Here is a 21175-nt window from a genome sequence, read left to right as displayed (position 1 = left end):
CCACAATTTAATACTCCTGCTATAATAATGATAATTTCAAAGAAAAAAAAAAAAACTGCCTATGTACCTGTTGGAGAAAGTAAAATTGTTTTGGACCACGGGAGTTTGCGGAGCACAGAATGCCGGACTAGAGAGTTACAACCTGTAGTTGTTTGTGGACTTGAAATTGTTAACCTTTGTGGACTTTGAATAATTGATAATGTTTGTCGACTTTGAATTTGTTTTGCCTTTTGTGGACCGGGAAATTTATGCGTCGGGTCCGAGGACCGGCAATAATTATCGACGCACGCGAACTCGGAATAACGTATTACGCCGGTGGAATCGGACTAATTTTTTATCCCGTGTGGACTTTGAATAATTGATGATGTTTGTGGTCTTTGAATAATTGTGTATTTTGTGTGGAATTGGAATAATTGTTATCCTTTGAAAATGTCTCATTGTTTGTGTATTTTGAATAATTGTCAATTTGTGTGGACTTTGAATAATTTATTGTTTGTGTACTTGGAATAATGATCAATTTGTGTGGACTTTGAATAATTTATTGTTTGTGTACTTGGAATAATGTTCAATTTATGTGGACTGAATAATTAATGATGTTTGTGGATATTTGAATATTTTGTTATGTTGTGTGGACTTTGAATATTTTGTGGAGTTTGAATAATTTATTGTTTGTGTACTTGGAATAATGTTCAATTTATGTGGACTTTGTATAATGATTGTGGACTTTGAATATCCTTTGTGGACTTAGTATTAATTGATCCTGTGTGGACTTTGAATAATTAATATGTATTTGGACTTGTTATTATTTTATCGTTTGTGGACTTTGAATAATTGTCAATGTAGACTGAGTATTTTTGTCATGTTGTGTGGACTTAGAATAATTTGTATCCTCTGTGGACTTGTAATAATTGTTAATGTATGTGGACTTGGAATAATTTATGATGTTTGTGGAGTTAGTATTATTTTAGCCTTTGTGTATGTGTAGTTGGTATGTTTGTGGACTTGTTATTATTTTATCGTTTGTGGACTTTGAATATTTTGTGGATATAGAAAATGTTTTATCGTCTGTGGCTCCGTATTAATGTATTACGTCCGTGGACCGGGAATAATTTTGTATCGTGTGTGGACTTGTAAAATTTTTCATTGTTTGTGGACTTAGATAAATGTTCATATGTTGTGGAGTTAGTATTATTTGAACTTGTGTGGACTTGTAATAATTTTCAATGTTTGTGGACTTAGAATAACTTTTAATGTATGTGGACTTTGAATAATTGTCATCGATTGTGGACTTATTATATTTTTGATGTTTGTGGACTTTGTATTATTTTATTGTTTGTTTTTGTATTTGGAAATATTGTCATTGTTTGTGGAATTAGAAAAATTGTCATATGTTGTGGAGTTAGTATTATTTTATCCTGTGGACTTGTAATAATTTTCAATGTGTGTGGACTTGGTATATTTTTCATATTTTGTGCTTTGAAATATTGTCTTTGTTTGTGGACTTAGTTTTTTTTCCTCTTGTGGAATTGGACTAATTTATGTTTGTGGACTTGGAAAATTTTTTTATCCTTTATGGACTTAGAAAATTTTCATGTTGTGTGGACTTAGAAAATTTTCATGGTGTGTGGACTTAGTATTTTGTTGTTGTTGTGTGGACTTGGTTTTTTTTCCTGTGTTGTGGACTTAGAAAATTTGTCGTTGTTTGTGGACATAGAATAATTTTCATGTTGTGGACTTAGAAAAATTTTCATCCTTTGTGGACTTAGAAAATTTTTCATGGTGTGTGGACTTAGTATTTTTTGTGGTGTTGACTAAGTATGTTTTTGGTTGTGTGGACTTAGTAAATTTTTCGTTCTTTGTGGACATAGAAAAATTTTCATGTTGTGGACTTAGAAAAATTTCATGGTGTGTGGACTTAGTTGTTTTTGCTGTGTTGTGGACTTAGAATATTTTCATGTGTGTACTTGGGTTTTTTTCATGTCATGTGGACTTAACAAATTTTTCGTTCTTTGTGGACTTAGAAATTTTTCATGTTGTGTGGACTTGGTATTTTTTTTTTTGTGGACTTAGTATTTTTTCATGTGTTGTGGACTTAGTATTTTTTTGTTGTGTGGACTTAGTATTTTTTGGTTGTTGTGTGGACTTAGTTTTTTTCCTGTGTTGTGGACTTAGAAAATTTTCCATCCTTTATGGACTTATAATAATTTCATGTGTGGAATTAGTATTTTTTGTTGTTGTGTGGACTTAGAAAATTTTTCGTTGTTTGTGGACATAGAATAATTTTCATGTTGTGGACTTAGTTTTTTTTCATGTCATGTGGACTTAGAAAATTTTTCATCCTTTGTGGACTTAGAAAATTTTTCATGGTGTGTGGACTTAGTATTTTTTGTGGTGTTGACTAAGTATGTTTTTGGTTGTGTGGACTTAGTAAATTTTTCGTGGACATAGAAAAATTTTCATGTTGTGGACTTAGTTTTTTTTCATGTGTTGTGGACTTAGTATTTTTTTGTTGTGTGGACTTAGTATTTTTTCATGTGTTGTGGACTTAGTATTTTTTTGTTGTGTGGACTTAGTATTTTTTTGTTGTGTGGACTTAGTATTTTTTCATGTGTTGTGGACTTAGTATTTTTTTGTTGTGTGGACTTAGTAATTTTTTGTTGTGTGGACTTAGTATTTTTTTCATGTGTTGTGGACTTAGTATTTTTTTGTTGTGTGGACTTAGTAATTTTTTGTTGTGTGGACTTAGTATTTTTTTCATGTGTTGTGGACTTAGTATTTTTTTGTTGTGTGGACTTAGTATTTTTTTGTGTTGTGGACTTAGAAATTTTTTCATTATTTGTGGACTGTATATTTTTCATGTATGTGGACATAGAAATATTTTGAGCATAATAAAAGAAAGTATATAATCAATGTCTTTATTTTTCCTAAGTTAACATACAGCCATATTGGATTTGGAGAAGCAAAGCATGATGTTGTAGAAAACGGGATGTCATAGAAAACGGTAGTTTTGGAGCCAGAGAAAATTTCCCATTTTCTTTGATGGTTTCCCATTTTCTTAAGTTGAACAGAAAACGGGATTTTTTTCAAACTCGCTATCTTTTTAAGATAGGTTCTGGCAGCCCGTATTTTATTATATAAGTTATTTTAGAGTGTTTATTGAGCAACAAAGGTGATTTTTCAACTGAAAGAAAGTAGTTATTCCAAATTAGTTTTAAGTTAGTATTTTAATGTTTTGTTTGCAAACTGACTTTAACCATATTGTCAATACTGACAATAGGTTTAGTCATAAAGCTCTCTCGACACAGATATCGTGTCTATGGACTAGTCGTGTGATAGATCGACAATGTCCGAGCTTTTGTTTGCAAACAAACATCAAAACACCAACTCACAACCAATGAGGAATAACTACTCTCTCTCAGTTGAAAAATCACCTTTGTTGCTCAATAAACACTCTAAACAACACCACATGTGTTCCCGTGTACCTATCAGAAAGGGGAGAAACAAAAACAGCATTAAAATTCACACAATAATACAAGTCAAATTAATCAACACATTAACTAATCTCAATATCAATGATACATAACATCTTTACTTTACTTTACTTTACATATATTCATATTACATCAACTCATCTCAATGATGCATTTCAACATCTTTACTTTACATATTAAATCAACTAATCTCAATTATGCATTTCAACATCTTTACTTTACTTTACATATAATCATATTACATTAACTAATCTCAATTCTTCACACATTACCTTCATCATCTCGTGTCGCTCCACTTCTTCTGGTGCCTAATCACTTGTCGTCGTCTTCTTCTACCTTATGTGTCACTCAAAATGCACATCAGGCAATAAAGAAAACACAAAATTCAACTCATACATATATTCTATACACTTAGCAATATAATACAGTACAGTACATCATCTTCATAGGGACAACACCTATGCATTCACAGAACATCATCTCCTCAGCTCCATACACCCCAGTCACTGGAACCACAGCTATTAGGTTCACAGGACATCTTCTCGGCTACAGTCACAGGGACGACGGCTAGAAGTTCACGGGACATCTTCTCGGCTCCAATCAGAGACAACAGCTATACATTCACTGGACACCATCTTCTCGGCTCCATACACCCTGGTCAATGGGACGACAACTACAAGTTCATGGGACATCTTCTCAGCTCCAGTCACAGAGACGACAGCTATACATTCACTAGACACCATCTTCTCGGCTCCATACACCCCGGTCACTGGAACCACGGCTATTAGCTTCACATGACATCTTCTCGCCTCCAGTCACAGGAACGACGGCTAAAAGTTCACGGGACATCTTCTCGACTCCAGTCACAGAGACGACAGCTATACATTCACTAGACACCATATTCTCGCCTCCATACACCCCGGTCACAAGGACAACGGCTAGAAGTTCATGGGACATCTTCTCAGCTCGTCACAGACACGACAGCTATACCTTCACAGGACATCATCTTCTCGGCTCCATACACCCCGGTCACAAGGACAACGGCTAGAAGTTCATGGGACATCTTCTCAGCTCCAGTAACAGACACCTATACATTCACTGAACACCATCTTCTCGGCTCCATACACCCCAGTCAATGGGACGACGGCTATACGTTCACATGACGCCTTCTTCTCGGCTCCAGTCACAGGGACGACGGCTATACTTTCACAGGACATCATCTTCTCGGCTCCTTACAACGACTTGGCCAAAGCGACTTCGCCCCGTCGCTTCAATCTGAAACCAAGAAAACACAACAATGGAGGTCAACTCGTAATGGCCTTTTCTATCAAATGCATTATACCTACGAGACAGTGCACCCGTCGACTTCGTCACACTCGGGAAACTCTTCGTGGTGCTCTTCTTATACTACCTACAATATACACTTCACGGCCACACTTCTAGGCAAACTATCATTTCCCATTGCTCAAATAATTCACCCACAAAAACACTATCTCTTGGTATGGAGCAACCTCCGCGGTTATTCCCGGCTCCGTCGTCGACGTGCCTCTTCCTTTCTTCGCAGCACGTCCTCTTCGTAACCACCGAGGTAAATGCACAATACTTCGTCGTCTCCTTCCTTACTCTTACCACGAGGAACATACCCTACACCACTCGCTACACTGAAAAAAAAAACATCCATAATAAACACCATTCCAAAAACATTCATGCATCCACTCTCCTTCACGATCAACAACACTCTCTTAGGCATGTCTACCAAAACCAAATTGCTTCCTTTTAAACCGCTACAAATGCCAACTTCTTACCAACATACACATACTCTACTGCAAACCATTCACCAAGGCTAGTACCAATCATTACACAGCCTGCAGTGTGTAACAACAATACTAGCCTGCTACCAACTAACTTCTATACAATTACAATACATACCCACAACAAATTCACCTTTCATCTTAACCAAATTCAAACAAACGCTTCCTCTTTAACACAAACAATCGGCTCCTTACCCTTTCGCTCCCATCTCCGTCGCCGAGTAACCACTGCCTCTTCCACCATCACTGCCTCTTACCATTCCAAAAACTCCAATCCGGCCTAAAAAACAAACATATCAACACATTAGTTCCCCCCACAACAACTCATAAACCTTTCACGCCCTAAACGGCTCCAACGCCACTCACCAAATATATATATGCCTCTACACTAGTCGCAACATTTCTATTACCTGCTACATCCATTCTCCACATACACTAATCCAAAACTAACCTACAATTTACATCACTATACACGTCTTCCAACAATTACATTATACTCAATTTCTTACAACTAAATTCACTATGTCCCTAAACTATCACAAACAATTCACGATGCACCACACCACACTACTTATCTTAAACAACTGCCGCCACTGCTGCTACCGCCGCCGCCGCTGCTACTGCTGCTTCTTCTCCTCAACACAGTCCATTGCACAGCCCCATACATGTAGTAGTCCAACCTGGTTACGGCACTACCCACCACCACTCCATCCTCAAACCTGAAAAACAGAAACCTTTCACACAACCTCCATAATGCACCATGCTTATTTCTCCCAACTTTAAACATCACTGGGTACTGCTACCCGAAAAAACTCCTATATCACTTGCCTCTTATAACAAACTTTACCTACAACTTTCAAATAATACATTGCACAATTTCACATCACCGTATCCAGTGTCGACGCGCTCCTCTCCACAATTCGCCCATATTCCTCCACCACCAACATGAAAACAAAAAACAATACGTCAATGTTACAAATGCTCTACTCTTCAAATTATAACAAAGTATACGTACAACTTCAATAAACAATACTTACACATTTACTGCCTCTCATTTCCAAAATTCAGTCGAGCATTAATGTCCCTCTGGATTATCACACACCAATCACGTCTTCTGGACTGCAACAACTCCTGTACAAAACAATTACCACACCAATAACCACGACCAAAGTCCCTCTTCATTTTCATATCAAACACACCCCACCTTCAACCACTTAACAGTATACATTACCTTTTAGCACATGCTGCACACGGCGACTGGTTACAACACTTGGCTCCTTTCCAACATCGACTTCTCCCCCACCTCTGGATGGCGACCATACTTCCTCTTGGTTAGTCGATACAGTCAACACAACACTATATTCTACTCTAACATTTTTCGATTTCTCATTATCACACTTTTGGAGAATGGGAGGGGCATCCCCCCTCCCCTTATTCCCATGCAAGGTGAAGGGCACAAGCGCCTACACCGCCCAACTAGGCAGCATGCCAACTTTGTGCTTGCCTAAAGGATCATAGCATTTTATGTCAAGGGCATACAACCCTCCAGTCTTTAACATTTTGTCGGCTAGCTCCGACGACTTTCCCCAGATACGAATTCGCAACTTTCGATTTACAACTGGTACCTACTTTACTGCTAGGTCAACAGGGACACAGGGGGTCTAGGAAGTGTGTCCAACCCACTTTCCACCGGCCCGGGAATCGAACCCGAGACGTCCCGCTTGCGAGGCGAGAGCGGTACCGCTCTACCGCCGGCACCCCCACTTCGGCTGTGACCCCTTGTGAGGCGGGCGTCAGTCAGCTATGGGTACGGTTCCTCGACTAAGTAGTGCCCTTTCACAGGTTTATACACCTCACTTATGTCTCCCCGTGCCCATCTCTAGGCACTTTTGGGTGCACTAGAGAACCACCACCAGACCCCAACCTGAAAAAAAAATGGGCATTCGTTATCCATTTATCAAATCTTTCTCACTACTATATAATAAACTCAACTTATCAAAACTCATTTACATTTTCTTTAATCTACAGCCGAGGCACAAAATTCAACATTTTAAACTTAACATTACCAAACTCAAGCCACAATCATTTATTTTAATGTCAACTTAACATTTCTATTGCTCTACGGCACAAGACCAAAAATCAATTGAAAATTTAACAACTCTTTTACAAACTTCAACGTCACTTACCCTCACTATTCCCCTAGTCTACCTCAAAAAAATACCGGCTCCTTCCACCTCCAACAACAACAACAACCTGAAAAAACCATTTATTACCTAACCAATAAAACTTACACTCATTCTCAATACAAATATATTAGCCATGAACCACTTCTCAAATTACAGCTACAACTTCTCTTTAGTCAAACACAACTACACCTTCCATTTTAAATACCATATTGACGAATTCCTCACCGCAAGTGTAGACGCGCTAGCCATCACCTACAAACTTAGACCACGTTCTCTTCTCTATTCCACAGTATAAGCCTTCCGTACACCTGCAATAAAAGGCATCAACCTTCAAAATTTACAACAAACTAGTCAAAATTAATTAAACAAAAGCACATACACAATAACAATTAAGAACACTCTAGTCTGCGTATAAAACTAACAGACGACAACAAAATACGACCATAAACACACACAACCGAGAGTGTAGTACCATTATATAGCCTCCAGTATATAACAGCACAAACACAACACCCATTCAACAATTTCATTCACCTAAACTCCAAATTCGGGGTCTACCTCTGTGCCGGTCACGTCTCTGCAAAAATCAACCTTTCCCACGCTAGTTGGCTCCAACTTAACGCTCATGCGGCAGCCCACTGCGACTTCCTTGCGGTTGCTATTTTCTGAAAATAAACTACTACAAAATCTTAAAAAAACACCCACTACAAAACTCTCATTAATACAATTTTCTTCACTATTTCACCAAATATACCAACATATCTTAACTTCCCATGACTTTAAATAACAAGGATTATTTTATTACCAAAAAATTCTACCTTTCCTTTAATCATTTTCCTAAAAGTCATACAACCCAAAACACATCCACCAATCACAATCACCTTTACATACAGCCTAAGTATTCACAAGTAAAATTGCGAGCACGAGACCCAGGGTCAGTTAGATGCATCTTTAGCTGACTACATTCAAAACGTTCGACTTTACTTTTATCCTCTTCGCCACTGATCGGTCACGTCTCTTTTCCTTTATATTCTTCACCAAAAGGTCAGCTCGCTAGCTGCCCGGGCAATCGGTCACGCACTGTTGTCAAATACTGGGCATGCACCGGCTCCTCAATGTACCTGAACCCGCTCCAGTGTTGGTCAAGTCTTCTCTTCAAAGAGCTCACACTCGATGCCGTCACAACACTCTGGTAGATTGTTCCAACAATTTACAACCCTCACTCCGAAAAACTTTGCCCTCACGATTTTCCGGCTTCTTCAATCTTGAGCTGTGACCCCTTGTGGGGCGAGCGTCCGCCAGCTCCAAGCAAGGACACTTAACTGAGTAGTGCCCCCTGAGATGCTTATAAAGCTCAACTAGGTCCCCCCTTGCCCGTCTGTAGTATAAGCTAGGCAACTTCAGGCGCTCCAATCTCTCAGGCGGCTAGCGAGCCGACCTTTTCGTGAAGAATATAAACGAAAAGAGACGTGACCAAGCGGCTAACAAGCCGATCAGTGGCGAAGAGGATAAAAGTAAAGTCGAACGTTTGGAATGTAGTCACCTAAAGATGCATCGACCCGACCCTGGGTCTCGTGCTTTATGCCGCTTATTTTTCATACACTCAAAGCAGGCTACCAATTGGCTCACCCATATCAATATTCTTATTCATGTCAAATCCCTATCTTTACCTCGCTAAACAAACTAAACATCAAGAGTCACTTACCTGCCCTCACCCCTCGTTTACCAAAACGTCGCTGTCGGCACATTTATTTGCTTTTCCACTTCACTATATGCACAACACCTCCAATCTCCTACTATACGCATCAAAACACACACGTATGGTTTACTACTTGGCACACAAATGCTGCATCTTTTTTCTTTCTCACTCATTTTCAAGATCCACCACGATCACTATGAACAGTCCAAGCTCAAGGCACACATAAATGCTGCAGCTTTCTTTTCTTCTCACTCATTTTCAAAATTCCACCACCATCACTTAAAACTACATTGAACTTCGCATCCAAACAACTTCAGATACAGACAATATTTTAATAATGAACTTGCTACACAATCTACATGCTCATGAATTCACTTTCCATCACTCACCAACGAAATAACACGATTTCTTGCAAAAACACAACATATTCCGCCAATTTCACAAACTACACTATTAACACTTCAACTTTTTAAACCACTTAACACTTAAAGGTTTTCATTTCAATTAAACTACCGTCTTCAATTTAAATATCCTCTACTCTAACAACTTGAATTAATAACAACTTCAAAATCTCCCTAGTTAACCACAGACACAAATCTTAAATACGTTTCACACGCCACAAGTCAAATACTTCTATTAAAAACCACACAAAATGTTTAAGAAAACATTTCCAATGCGGAACACTAACAGCCAAACAAACAAATGTCTAAACACTACTTTATATACTACACTTTACTTTTCTTTTCTTTTCTTTTCTTTTCTTCTTCACAAACTAAAGGAGTTCTAACACCAGACACAAGGATCGGATTGTAACTGATGCATCCTTGCCGGTTCGACCTTTAAATACCCCAACCTTCCCGCCGAACCGTCAAATTATTTGCTCTCTGCTCACCGAACCACCTCATTCGAATAACTTCAAATTTTCAACATTTTATTCTTCACCTTGGCGTCAAAGTACAAGGATACATTAAAAAAAACTCTGGTGTCATCTTCAACATTATTCAAACAAACTCCAACAAAGTCCATTTCATGAAATATAGCCAAAATATATGAGCTCAAAACTGCCAGATTCTTGCTTTCCGGGACCCCGAACTTCTTCTCCGGTAAACACCGTCACAACCAAACGAGGGGATTATCCAGATCAACTGCTCTTGGGTATTTGCACCATAGACATAGGTCGCAGTATCGTAGTCAATAAAGTTTCCTTCCAAGATGGAAATAACAACATACCCTACAATCAGTTACTCACATCTCCATTCCTTGGTGAGAACTATCAACGGTGAATTTAATAAAGTCAAGACCCCGAGTAATGTTTTCCCATTACCGTCAAATACTTTACGTACAGTATATATTTATAACTTAATTAAAACAATGTAAAACAAAAACATCGTGGTAACATTCTATACTATGCCATCTTACGTGCTACTAAATGTTATATAATAATTCCTTGACATAAATGTACTCTATATTATCAGGTACCACATTTACTCTCTAAGGTACGTGTGAGCTGAGACCTGACCCAATAAATCATTATCAAATTGTGATAGTAAATATCTCTCTAACCATTGCTATGTCAACTAGAAACTGGTCCATGTAACTGACGAGTATATTATAGTCATCCGCAGAGGACAAACAGCACGAGTACGAGTACGAAATCTTTAGTTAAGAGGTGAAACAAAATTATTAGGGGTTGAGGGAAAAGTGGTGAAACTGAAATACAGTAGGAGTAGAAAGAATCTTTCTTATTGGTGTTTTATCTTTGTTCTGCTCCCTTGGGTCGTCAGACCTTTGTATTAATATTGCTCTATTTATATAATGCTGCTTATTATTATTATTTTTATTATTGTTGGAGTTAGTGAGCCAGCCCAGGTCCTTGTGTAGCTGGGAGGGTAGTCACATTTTTTTTGGGGGCTAAGATGTTAGTTCAATGTTAATTGTTAAATATTAGTTATGTTAGTCTAAAGGTACACTGTATGGAGAGGCCTGCCAGGTTCTTAATACCACTTACCACCAGTGCCAGATTTATTAGACCTGTGGAGGCCCCCCTCATTATAACTACCCCAAGAGGGTGGGGTGGCGAGTGAAGCGAACCTAATCATCTGGGAGTTCCGCAATTCTAAATATCATATTATTAGCACCACAGCATTCATTCAAAATAGACGGTTCATAGGAAAACCACCCAGTCGTCAATTTCAACGAGTAGCTAGCCTAATTTCTATCACGTGATAAACATGAATTTTAAAGATTGAAAATAAAATCAACCAAATCAATACAATATTAGAATATGTGGAGGCCCCTGGCCAACTGCCCACTTTGCCCACTCTTCAATCCGGCCCTGCTCACAACTCTACTCTACTTTCTTGTAACGTGTACGTTTTCTTCTCCATTGTTGTAACATATGTCTGTCTTTTGTTAATTTTACTGTTTCTGCTCTATGGTCAATTTCAAGTAAAGGTTAATATTAACTCGGTGCTTTGTTCTTCATTGTTTTTCTCTCTCTGTCATCTTATTTTATTCCTCATATTAACTTCTTTACACTATTCTATTTAAGTTTAAGACTTTTTTAATATTACAATAGTACTATTTGGATGTATATGTGTCTTAACAATGTCTCACACTTAAACTGAGGCCAATATTGCTGTTGTAATATATTCACAATTTCTATCCAAGATAAGTAAAGCACTGAATGCGATTTCATAATATTTTCCTTTCACGTTTTACACTACTTTCGTGTCACAATAAAGTTTAAATCGTTTACTCGTCATCAAACAACCAAACCTGCCGGCGTCACTTTGACGTCATAACAAGGCAATGTTCCCATTGGCTACAATTTCACCTAAAACAGCTTGTGATTGGTCAGGGAGTGTGGGCCGCCTGTATATAAAGCCTGGTAGACGGACGTCAACACAGAACACTGGCACGCGACGACGCTACAACATCTTCTGTACTGTAAGTGTATCTTCAAATTGTAAATTATTTGTTGGCGATTGGGAAGCTATTGTTTAAAATTTCACTTGACAAAAAAAAAAGGGACATTTTATTAGTCTTGATATTACCTAAACTAAACTTTTTAAATAAGTTTCGCGTTAAACCAGGCTTACATAACATTAATCTTCTTGCTATTTCTAGAACACGCTCATCAAACGACCATGAACCCTATACGAGTTGACCGAGGTAGCTGCAGTGTCGCCACAAGAACAATTCGGAGCGTCTACAAAAGTTGTCTTGATTTTTACCTGGTGCTGGAGAACTCGATCGCAACAATTCCTTTCCTACTCCAGTTCTACCGCGGTTAGTGGATCCTTCCCACAGCATTACAGTGAGTTTCCTAGTGTTAAACTACAAGAAATTGGTCTCCAAAAAAACTGCTTTGTTATTTCTTCTACCCCATTTGTGGGTCATGAGCTGTATTGCATTACATTCTGTGCAAGTAAAGTCAAACTTGTACATATTGAATATCCAGTATATGTAACCAATAAAGTTTTTCTATTTATGGAATAATCCAAATCCTTGCTTTTACTAAATCAAAACCCAGAGTATAATAAAATCTCGACTACGTCTGCTGTTTGAAAGTTTGCCCATAAATAGTTCTCAAATACTCTACTTAATGGTGTTAAACGCTTCGGGAAATACAGCTCTACTCCTCTTAAATTAGTATTACTTTTTCACAACATAACCCAATAGACAAATGATGACATTAATGTGTGGCTTTTTACTTTCCAATCGTTCAAAGTACACATTCTCGTACTAAAGTACGATCATCACTGGTTTAAACTAATCTTAGTATTGTCTAATAACACCAGAAGTGGTAAAATACTAAATTCCAAGCAAGACATATGAAAGTCTAACCTATAAATAAAAATATGAACTTCCATCTATGACCACTGCAATACTAAATATAGACCCAAGTCTTTCAATATTCAGTCGAAATCAAGGTAAAATTAGAGGTCTGGTCATGTAGTTTGGACAATTCTAAAACGCTTCTTCAATTGGATTTCCGCCGCAATGTATATTAGAGTATTTTCATCTCAAAAGACTGCCTTTTACTTGTTCAACATGGGAAAGGCTTTGAAATTGAGAAAAATGGCATTGAAAAAGCAAAGTGGGTTAAAGATGTAATAACGACGGTTGTGCATGTCAGAGATAAGAGAACCGTCAACAAGGATATTTAGAGCAAGGTATAGTTAAGTGGGAAGTACAGAAGGAGAATAAAAGCGGAGGGTGGTTTGTGAGTTAACGTGTAGCTATACCTTCTTTAACGAGTCACACGTCCGATTTCTCAGGACGTCTGAGTCCTCCGTTTTCTTTCCATCTTAGAGTGCACCCGAGACTTCCTTGTTCCTAAAGCCCCGTCCACACGATCGAGCAGTGCCCGGCGGGCTTTGACCCTTTACCGGGCAAAGCTTTTGTGTGTTGTACACACGGGGGTGATTGGCGTCAGTCATAGTCGGGCGCTAGTAAGTGGTCTGCAGTGGCGGATACGCTACGATCGCACGAATAATCGCCCGACAGTGAAAAGCAAAGATCATATCGTTGTGTACTATAATAATTGCTGCTATGTGCAAATGCAGAAAAAGGGGATGGTGGTTAGGTCGGAAAAAAGCATTGAAGTCATGCCACGATTTTACGTGAACGGCAAGATGGACACGAGCGAGACATGACAAAGGACTCTAACACCTTTTACAAATTTCGAGCGAAAGTGGAACCATATATAAAAAAAACCAGGATACCAATATGAGGGAAAGTATATCTCTAGAGGCAACGCTTGTATATCTTTCAACTGGTATGCACCTACACGTCACGAGGATATCGAAACAAAGTTTGTCTCGCATAATACCTGCTATGAAATACTCGAGGAAGATTACTTGCAGGTGAGATTTGTAATCCATAAAAATGGATTGAGTTATGATATGCATAAACAGGAAGCTATGGGACGAGAACGAAGAACACACACGAATGTCCTCATTACATAAACAATCTCCTGTCACGCCAATATTGTACATTGCATTTGGTTATACACTGAGCGGGGAACACGTACGTATAACATTTGTAATACTTATATACCACCAGGCAGGCTGACCATGATTTCGCTCAACGACGGGCCTTTAATATAACGACACAGAATTGGAAATTGCAACAGTGGTGGTATATGTTAAGGCAACTGATTATAGTTGGAACATCCATTAAGTGATGGTGAAAGCTTCAACTGTCTTTGTTGTTAGTAAAACTACACGAGTGGCTTGTCCTTGGGGATAGCCAGATGTTTCCAAGTACTACTGAAATTAGATCATTTTGATGCCCGAACGTCAAATCGAATTTACCAACCGTATTGAAACACTTTTCTCACACACTGTACCGCCAACTCTGACCTGCACACACTACCCATGGGCAGCCAGCCTCTTTGTGGGGTGGCGAGTGAAACGAGCCTAAACATCTGGGAGTTCCGGGGGAGCTGTAAGCCCCCCCGGAAAAAAAATATTGAAATTTGAACACTTCTTTGCAGAATTTGGAAGCCATATGCAGTTATATTGAGGAAATTAAAACATTGAGACATTTTTCATTAACTGTATATTTATTGATAGTGTACAAATTCCCAACACACACAAAAGTGAGACATGACTGGAGTCATTCGTGTGGTTTCAAGTCGACCAGCCCTGATATGTAGAGAGGCCCTGCTCACGAAAGAGGAACTTAAAAGTAGCCAAAGCTGACATTTTTTTAAACCAAAAGGAGATTCAGAGCCCAGTGACAGTAAACTCCCAGAGGATGACACAGTAGAGGTTCACTTTAGTGATTCGGAGGACGAAACGAGGTCAGCTGAGATTAAGTAAATCGCCACCTACAGCAATGCAAGTACCGTAGTGGATACTCTCCTACAAACTGACGAGCCTAGCCGCATTCCAATGAGACGGGATTCGGCGACTTTCTCACGGGGGTGGGGGGGGGTCGCCACCTGCGACGCTGGCATCCGGGTTTACTTCCGGTAGCCGAGTGTATGACCTCTCGGTCTCGCCGTTGAAATTCATTCTACCCTACGTTCCTGAACACGCCGCGTCTCGTCTCCTCTTCCAAGCACCAGACTGTTTTGTATATAATATATTTTATAGAAGAAAACCACCATTAAGAGTTTCCTTTCTCCAACCTGTGACTGAAGCTTCGTCCGATTCATCTCAGTTGAATTATAAGAAACATTCTATGGAACCGGTGTCGAGTGATCCGGCTGACAGTTGATGATAAACCGATTGACTATTTACTAAATCATTCTCTTGATCTAAATTGTGAACAAGGTCACTTCTCAACAAGTGAAAAGGAAAGAGTTCGGTATGTGCCCAAATCCTTGTGTATTCTCCAAAAACTGGAGATGTATTTTGCGTTTAGCGACTGGAAAAACTGCCGGCGTACAGTTGCCGAACGTGAAAGTGGCAGAGAGCATCAAATTTCAGTTGGGGTGTGAGGGCAATTACAGCAAGGCGAATTCATTCCACTTTGGCTTTGCAACTACAATTGGAGAGAAAATAATGCAAAGAACGTCTATTGCGCATAGTTGAAACACTACAAATTTTAACATCGAGAGGTCTTCCTCTCAGAGGTAGTGATGAAAGAATAGGCTCTAGCAACAATGGCAATTACCTTGCAACTCCTGGCCAAATTGGACACTTTTCTTGCACAGCATCTGGTGCTGTGCAAACACTTCATATCTCTCAAAAACGATTTGTGACCAAATGGTCAATCAATTATCATAAGTGAAGTGAAACGAGACAAATATTAGTCAGTTAGTGTAGATTCCACACCGGATGTTAGTCATACTGACCAACTTACATTCATAGTTGAGCGATTTTTATAACTTCATAGACATATACATGACCATGGTGCACAGAGCATAGCCTCAACTATTGTACAGTTAATTACAGAAGTTCGTCTTGAGGGCAGAGTTATGACAATGCTGCCACTATGTCAGCCATTTACACTGCCAGAATAAAGGCTGGCATATTACGTCCCTTGTGCAGGTCACTCCTTGAACCTTGTAGGAACATCAGTTGCCTTGGGTCTCTTTCAAATTCCGGATTTTTGCAAACCTTATACAACTACTTCTCAACCTCCACATATAGTTGGGATCATCAGCTGCACTACCGGCTCAAGGGATTGTAGCGAAATCCCTTTCACAAACTGGCTGCAGTGTTTTTACATTACCTTGAGATAAAGTCAGCACTGGAGAACAAAATATGTTCCGACAGTAGCTTCAAGGTCAAGGCCTCATAAGACGAATGCAAGCATTTGAAACACCACTTCTTGCTGTAAAATAGTATCAAATCTTAACAAGGTTTAATGCAACCAGCTTATCACTTCAAAAAGTTCACACCCACCTTCTGTCAGTTGTGAAACTGTATGAGAGCTTGATCATCTTCGTCTCACAAATGAGACGGGGTCAGTTGGATGAAATAGAAGATCAGGCTAGGGCTTTTGCCGAGCCTGTCTACAACGACAACAAAAAAGAGAAAACATTTCTTGGATGAATCAGTTGGCACTGAAACTCAACTTGATCCAAGGTGGACAATTTCTACACCATATTACGAATGAATAGAAATAAAGAAGCGGTTTACCTTAACGGAGTATGACACCATTGGCTGTCAGTACCTATTCCAGTGACCTGGAAGCATCTGTTCTAGAGGAGTTTTTGCAATTTAAAGACATTTTCTCTTCTGAATCTGACAAGTCAGTGACAAGCCTTTCCAGATGGTATGTTGACAACTGCCTTTCCAAACATTAGTAGTAGTAGTATCTTCGGGGACACCACTGAAAGGTGGAGACGGCCCCTCGGAAACACGTGGGCTCGGCGTCGGTCGCCGAGACAGTCTCAAAGCCGTGGTTTAACACCAGAAGCAGTTTTTCTATTTCATTCATTTTATCCACAAATGTTTGCATGATCGTAATAAAAATGATACAACTTTTTCTTTAATTTTAAGATTTTTTTTCTCTATCTACGATCATAAATCACCCATAGCGGGCAGGGCACGAAACATGAAGGAAATTACGGGGTAAAACAACGAAACTCTGATCGTGTGGCAGTAATAAACCATCTCCAAGTGCTTTGTAGGTGAAGAAATAAATTATTTACCATAAATGTTCGGCCAATATTTCTTTCGTGACGTTGCACGTTCGCGTCTCGTCGTAAACCGTCAATTTGTGATTTCGGTCTCCGTATACATTAAAAGCAAACGACGGAGGCTCTCGGCGGGGGGAATATTACGGGACATAATAAAAGAAAAAAGCTGGCCGGAGACAATCTTTTATTCTCACTTTGGTAACACAAATTGAAAAGTTTTATTCACAACATATTTCATTTAGAGTTGACAATAAATATCTTGTGTTGAAGACTTAATATGATATGTACAGATCCTATCTATCATCCATAGTCTGGCAACAAATTGCTCAACATCGCGCCGTTACATTTTCTGACGACGGAGATGAAATATGCAAGACGTAACAACTCTTGGCTTAGATAAACAATGTCTCATAAATGAGATACAGGTATATCTAAAAATGAATGGCGCCAAATAACGATGATTTGGCACCGACCGTTACACTAATGACATGCACTATACATCACTTGACCAAACAAACATTGTCACATCATGTGACATTAAATATGTACAGTACAGTTTACAAAAGTTCATTTACTGTATATGCCAAAGATGGCACTATGGTGTGGTGCAGTTTGGAGCAATAATTTAAATCAACCATTTCTGTTCCTATAGTACATTAATATTTGGAGGAGGGAGTTGAAATATAGGTTCCACTTCAAAAATCCAAAATGTTTCAGATAACTGAACTTGTTGGCTAACTCAAGGTCATTATTAAAAACCCTAATATTTCATTAAGCACCAAATAAAATACTACATATATGACAACTATAAACTAATATATAATACTGCATGTACAGGTATAACAAACACACTAAACTAAGGAACTCAAAATATAATGTTAATAATAATACAGGCCGTCCGCAACTTACAACAGGGATAAGTTCCTGGACCCATACTTTAGGTTACATAACATAAAGTGCTGTTAAACAATGATGAAAATAATGACAGTTTAATTACAACTTTTTGAGGTGAATGTATTGGGATCCCGTTCGTAAGTGCGGGTGACGGCGAGTCGGAGGGTGTAACTCAGTGACCGACTACGAGAAAATGCCCCGGTGATGATATCTTAGCTTAGTGTGCTGAAACGCCATCATCTGGCAGCGCGGTAAATTTTTATAATCAATGCGATCACTTTTGGATGTTCACAGTTTGGGGATAAATGATGTTTGGATTTTTTTAAGTGCAACCTGTATATAACATTACTGTACAGTATATATTTCTGAGCAAGTACAACTCGTGAGGAGCCACAAACGTACTCTTGATGTATGCAAAACCTAATTTTAGATTACAGCATCCCTATATATATACAGTATATCCGAAACAAAAATTGAGAATGCCAAAACAAATTACAATGTTATGAAATACATAGTGGATACTTGTTTAGTACAACTCACTAGCAGCAACAATATTGAAATAATATATATACTGCACTGCGTAATTCCCTATCATTGCTAAGTGTTGCTTCAATGTGACCTCCAAAGTGTAAATAGTACACAGCCACATTCCATTGACAGAGCCAGGTCAGCAGAGCTTGACACAGTGATGGAGGCGTGATTAATCAAGGAGTGCCTATTTCTGCTCCTACTGTGAGAAAAACCCAGACAGTTTAACCAGATTTTGGAAATAAAAGTAGATTACAAAATGTGTAATGCAGATTTAGCGGTGACAAAATCATACCTAAAAGCTTGTACTGTGCTGTACCTCATAATAAAACACTCAATATTTTCATTTATATGTACACCTTTACATTTATCCCCCACAAATACCCTTTTAAAGCAAATTGACAACTTTTTAAGTGGTATCATGATTCTTACTAATTAAACATTCATCCACTTGAAATGCTAGGGCTAATTATATTGAAGATATTCTTAATATAAATCATTGTACCTCTGACGATACTCTGGAGAAGAGACCGGATGGCAAGAGCAAACTTCAACTCTCCGGATGACATCTCGGAGATGGTCGGAAGGAGCTGATCGTAAAGACGAACTCCTTCTGTTGACTCGGATAATATGCGAAACACCTGGAATAAGAAATTTTTTTAAAAATAAGCATAATATATTTGTACATGTTCTAGGTATTCGGTTCTAACTACAGGGGCGAACAGAAACACTCGTAGAATTCTATTTTGCTGGTTGGTGTAGGTAGGTCACCACGAGGTCAGGTCTTATATAGCGGAGATAAGCGTGGCTTAATAGTTGACCTCCGTCGTCTAAGGCGGCGCTGGTTGACCTAGACCACGACGCATACGCTGGGGAATTCGCGGGGTCGGCTACTCTGCGACAAACAGCGTTTGTAGGGGAGGAATCCACTACGATACTCCCCCCTTCCCTCCAGGAGACTTGTTGTCTGCAGGGTTGCATGGCACATGCGAGGCAAAACGGCGGTGCATGCCACATGCGAGACATAACGGCGAGGGCGTGAAAGACCCGGCCGCTCGGGGAGACAACTGTCTCGAGTCTAGACACACGAGATCTGTGGGAGAAAAAGGGTGTGTGGGGGCGATGAATGTTGTGCTTCTGTCGCTGCAGGGGCAGCGTCCTCATGATCACTGGGTCAGGGGCGACGTCAGGAGGAGGGTCTATAATAGGAGCAGGGTCTACAACAGCAGGTGGGAGTGCCGGAGGGAAAAAACAACGGCGACGAATGCTGTGCTTCCCTCTCGGCAGGTACAGAGTCCTCAGATGCGCCTGCTGGGGTCGATAGGACGTGGTGCTTGGGGCAGGAAGAGGAGCTGGTGTCTGCTTAGAGTAGCAGAGCTGCTCTACGGTGTCTAACCTGAGGTGTAGAGACAGTACCTGTAGAGCCGATGAGAGCTGCCTCTGTGTGGATAAGCCAGTCTTCCATGTTGCTTGAAGACTGGGAGAGTGATCGGTTTCTCCTCCATCCTGTGTGAGTGCGAATCTCCGGGGTCACCATTTGTGGGGTTATGAGATATTGGTTGGAGAAAGGAAACTCACAATGTGCTCTCTCTATACATATTGTATTGGATGTACAGAGCAGCTTGGTGCTGGGAAGTGGCAGGTTGGTTACAAGCGTGATGTACAGAGATCTGGTTGGTGAGGGTGCTCAGAGGAGGACCAGCTTGTGGCTCGCCGACGGAAGCGAGGGCCGCCAGGCAGGAGCGGAGGAGGTGGTGTAGGTAGAAAGAGGTAGGTCACCACGAGATTAGGTCTTATATAGCGGAGGTAGCCCACTACAATACAACAAGACGGCACTCCCTACTCTATCAACAACCGAGCCCTCAGGCGACATGTAGCAGCTTCCATATGTCGCCAGGCACATTATCTAAGCGTGTGGGACATAACAAATGCATTGCCACATGCTGCTGGCTAGGCTAAATAAGTAGTATATATATAAATGGAATACATAATATACATACAACATACACATATAACCCCCCCCCTCTATACGCTCATAGCAAAGTCTTGAGCGGACCTTTTCTTTTGGATCCGTTCTGAGCGTCGAGGGACTTGATCACTGGGGAGGACACAGGACTCAACACTGGTGACGGGGTCAGCAGAAGGCGTTGTTACGGGGCGGAGAAAACGGCGGTTACCTCCACCACACCCGACCACTGGGTAACAGCACCTGGTAGTCCCGTGATCTACCGAGACCCATGACTACGCCCACTTTGTCCTAACGTAGGGAGATAAGGTCCTGAACACGGACTTGGGTGCCGACACTCAACTTGGGGAGAGAACGGGCGTGGTAGTATTAGCGGGCGACGACGTCACGAACTCGTTCGGCGGCCGCAATCCTCTGTCTTAACCTGCCACTCCTTGGAGAAGGACTGAGCGTGAGCAGGGATACAAGACCTGGGCAGGGGAGCATCCGGTGTAGC

The 21175-nt window shown here is 40.0% G+C and overlaps 1 long non-coding RNA gene across 1 annotated transcript; it reads left to right on the top strand.

Moving 5' to 3' along the window:
• The first annotated feature begins 11903 nt into the window (after positions 1-11903).
• Positions 11904-12694, top strand: LOC121869777. The gene is made up of 2 exons (XR_006089583.1): positions 11904-12136; positions 12317-12694. It is a non-coding gene; the product is annotated as an uncharacterized LOC121869777 (long non-coding RNA).
• The last annotated feature ends 8481 nt before the right edge of the window (positions 12695-21175 follow it).

This window comes from Homarus americanus, unplaced genomic scaffold (assembly GCF_018991925.1).
Source record: "Homarus americanus isolate GMGI-L3 unplaced genomic scaffold, GMGI_Hamer_2.0 scaffold59004, whole genome shotgun sequence".
NCBI lineage: Eukaryota > Metazoa > Arthropoda > Malacostraca > Decapoda > Nephropidae > Homarus > Homarus americanus.
Note: the sequence above shows the minus strand (reverse complement) of the source record. Positions and strands in the feature narration are given on the sequence as shown.